The sequence below is a fragment of the Dipodomys merriami genome, unplaced genomic scaffold, assembly GCF_024711535.1.
Source record: "Dipodomys merriami isolate MVZ:Mamm:240054 unplaced genomic scaffold, mDipMer1.0.p SCAF_167, whole genome shotgun sequence".
NCBI classification, from domain to species: Eukaryota; Metazoa; Chordata; class Mammalia; order Rodentia; family Heteromyidae; genus Dipodomys; species Dipodomys merriami.
Window position 1 is genome coordinate 574,001 of NW_027203015.1, and position 4,322 is coordinate 578,322.

Below are 4,322 nucleotides of genomic sequence, written 5' to 3' on the forward strand. Positions count from 1 at the left end.
ATACCAATGCCCAAACTAAAGGACTCTTTTTAAAAAAATTTTTTTTTGGTCTGGTCGTGGGGCCGGAACTCTGGGCCTGGACGCTGTCCCTCATCTCTTCAGCTCAAGGCTAGCGCTCTACCACTTGAGCCACAGCACCACTTCCCGCTTTTTTTTCTGCTTATGTGGTGCTGAAGAATCGAACCTAGGGCCTCATGTATGCAAGGCAAGCGCTCTACCACTGAGCCACTTTCCCAGCCCAAAAATTTTTGTTTGTTTGATTTTTGTTTTTCTTGTGGGTTTTTTTTTTTTTTTGGTCGGTCATGGGGCTTGAGCTCTGGGCTTGGGTGCTGTCCCTGTGCTCTTCAGCTCAAGGGGAGTCCTCTACCGCTTGAGACACAGTAACACTTCCCCAAACTAAAGGACTCTTGACACCCTTATATCTTGCTGTTGAGAATTGAGATAGCAAATATACGCTGGATCGCCTTCTGTTGAACTATTATATAAATCCAGGCCTGAAGAACAACATAGAAGAAACTGTATTTGATATTGCCAAAAGGATAAGTATGTATCACTACCTCTATGAAGTTGTGAAAGGCTGTACAAATTGTTCACCGAAGTCCTAATGGTTGGGTTAAGTTTCTTAAATTTCAAAAATGCAAGTCCATCTTTTGTGTCCCTACAAAATATTTTCACAATCCAAATAAAAGCAATATCTTTTTTTTTTTTGGTCGGTCATGGGGCTTGAACTCTGGGCCTGGAGCTATCCCTGTGATCTTCAGCTCAAGGTGAGCCCTCTACCACTTGAGACACAGCTCCACTTCCAGTTTTCTAGTGGTTTATTTGAGATAAGAGTACCACAGACTTTCCTTCCCAGACTGGCTTTGAACCATGATCCTCAGATCTCAGTCTCCTGTTTAGCTAGGATTGTAGGCATGAACCACCAGTGCCCGGCAGCACCAAAATTTTACTGTAAAAATTCATGGATTCCGCAGAATTCTTCCAAGTGAATTGCCTGCCTTGGATGGAAAAATATATTCAATAGTTTTTGTAAACATGTATAATAACTTCTTCAGAGTTTGTGATTTTTTAATAAGAAATAATTTTAATTTACCTGTTGAAATGAGTAGTACAGAAACTAAAATATTTCTGGTGCTTGTCTGAAAAAGTATATTTTAAAATATTCTATATTCTATGTTTGCATAATGTTCATAATTTATTTTCTCCTAGATATACTTTGAATTCTATATTATTTTATAATATATAGGATCATTAATGTGTCCTTTTGGATTGTATTCCATATAGAAACATTTTGAGTCCTTTTTTTCTAGGTCTTAATATTATTTTTCTTTGGGATAAAATGACAATGTTGTCTATTTTGAAAAGTTTTGTAAAGTTTATGCTATGTAAACACCTTTTTGAGGTGATTTAATACACTGATGTCAAACTTAATTTAATTATATGAATTACGGGTATTGTTACACTTGTAATTTTGCCATCAACTTTCTAATCACTTTTTTTCATTTCTTGCATGTGAAGAATGAAAAATATGGAATACTTCTCAAATTTTCATATTGTACTTGTGCAAGTGCCATGTTAATCTCTGTATTGTAATTTGAGTATACTTGCTGCTGAAGCATGTAGTATCCTCTAAATTTAATAGTTAATGATGCAATCTTTATACAGGCTTATATCTATGGGTGCATACTTGTAACAAGGAAACCTTATTGTTCCTAACAATGCTATTGATCTTATTTCCCTAAAATTCTGTGAATAGTGGAAATAATTATATTGATCAGTCGATTGCTCACATTTCCAAACTTTTTTTGCCAATGAGTATCTTAAATATTTTTATTTGGAATTTGATCATACTCTCTATTATTTATAGTTTGGTCCAAATGTGATGGTTTCTCTAGTACTTATTTATCCAGCTTTGTGGACCTAATGGAGTCAAACTAAGCGTTGCTTAAGAGCTACTTCTAAAATTCTTCAGCTGACATTTTCCCAAATGAAGTTTTACTGGAACAAATGTCTACCTGAGCCTTTACCCTTCTTCCATGTGGGAAGAGACCAACCAGAATACCTTACCATGACAGCAAAGATTTTCTTACTAGAACAAAACTAATCTTGGTTATAAGGGATCATAGAGAGATGAACAGTTCAAACAGAACTGTTCAGACGAGAAGGTATTTTATCAAAATATAATTGTTTATTATACATTCCATTTAAAAGTAGCTAAAGCCAAGAAGGTGAAAAAATTGTTCGTATGCATGATTACTTAATGTCCTGACCTGTCTCTAAGTTCCTGGCAGGAACTTACACTACTGCCTTTTTTTCACCAAATATTTTCATAGTTGCAGGAGAAGTGCATATGTTTCTCCTCATTATTAGGCATTAAATTGATAATGTTTTAATCACAGTCTTTTCTCTTGCCTCCATGCTGTAAATCTACAAATGATAAAGCTTTAGTTCTAACTCTATCAAACACTGAAGTAGAGATAATGGAATCATACTTTAAAACAGAGTTGCCTTTGATACAGTAACTACAACAGAACAATACAAAACGTGTGTCTTTTAATCATATTATATATAGTTATATATTTTATATTTTTATGTGCTGATTTTATATTTCACACAATGAAACTTACTAGAATTAGTTGATAATTTGACAAATAAATTGATATTTATTTACTCCAATAAATAGAATTGGAATATAAATATTTAGGTTTCAAATATATATTAGACTAGGAAACGTATCAATGCAATCTTTTTAGTATAAACTTGTGATACATTATAACTGTTCTTGGTCTTCTGAATCCACATGAGAAAAAAACAATGTTTTCCTCTAATCTGTAATGGATTTTACTCTGCTGCTCTGTTTATTGTTTTAACTCGCTTGTCCCAAACTGTTTTTGTCCATATTTCTGAAGCATTCTTACTGATTATGCCCAAATTTTGCTAAGATGTCTAAAAAATATTATTCTTCTGCAGTACCCATGGGTCCTAAGATCCCAAGGCCCAGTTACCTGCATCATCAGATAACAGGGGCAAGAGTTTTCACCAAGGCCCATGAAACATATCAACACAAAGTAATTGAAGATCCATCTCAATTTCGCATTTCCTATATTTCAGGGCCCCAATTCCTTGAGATGCAGGAATTAGCAGTAAGCAATTGTGAAATGCAAGGCAACTTAAAATGAAGGATGAGATCACAAAATTTGAGAGAAAGTACTGTAATTCAAACATTCAACTTACAGATGACCAGCCCATATGAGTGAACAAGTTCACAAAGTGTCATAAGATTATTTTTAATACCCCTCACCTATGATTAACGAAAGATTTTAGTCCAACATAAGTGGGCAAAAAAATAGTTCCTAGAAGGATAGATCTATAATTGTTTTACCAAAGCCCGAAAACTTGACTTAGAGGTCAAATGTAATTCAGAAAAACATTTGAATCACTAAGGACTGCTTCAAAACACTGGCACTTCAGTACAACATGGTTCTGTGGTATAAAAATATCAGTCTCAAACCAATGATAATCTACATTTAATCTCCTGAAAGTATATTCCTTTTCAAATAAACTTTTTAAAATCACTTTCGCCAAAATAACATTTGACAAGTTGATGATACTTAGTGACAATACAAGTTTTTCAAGTGTAGGGAGCAAGTTACAATAGAGTTGAATTATTTACAGAGCACTAATGCCAAACATGTTCAACCATTCATTAAAATGTAGAAATAGTACCAGCCACAATTTGTGTTTTTCAGTATGGGCCTTTCAGAAATGTGTTTAATATGTCAGCCTCCTAAATTTCAAACCCAAATGTTAGCTAATAAATTTCATCATTTAATAAGGTGAATTTTAAACAATCACAAATAGTTGCCTTATCATATGTTATTTTATGTTTTCCCTCTGTCTAACATAGTAAGAAATATGACTTTAAGTCTTGAATATGGGTACTAATCAGAGATATTACAAACATAATATCTGTCTTCTATTTCTATCATATTCCTATTTAGGAATAAATTTTAATTTTCTTCTTTTTTCAAAACTTATAGGTAGTATAAAATATTATTCCATGTAAAATAAAAGAATCACAACATTGTACAAAGCCATTTATAAAAATGCAGTTAGTAATACATTCTAAGCCATTTTTTAACTTTCTTTTTGACTAAATAATCTTTCAAACGGTTGAGAAAAAATCATGTTTAGGTGCTTCCCGTCTCCAGTCTCGCAAATTGTTGCTGCAGATGAATGAATTATGGAAATATAAGCTGACATCATTTCAAGAATATGCAGGATTGAAACTCCATGGAATGTATATAATCCTTTCAAAGTAT

The 4,322-nt window shown here is 33.2% G+C and overlaps 1 pseudogene; it reads right to left on the reverse strand.

Annotated features, from left to right (window-relative positions):
- Positions 1-1,522: 1,522 nt before the first annotated feature.
- LOC138828897 (U6 spliceosomal RNA) lies at positions 1,523-1,619 on the reverse strand (annotated as a pseudogene).
- Positions 1,620-4,322: the final 2,703 nt, after the last annotated feature.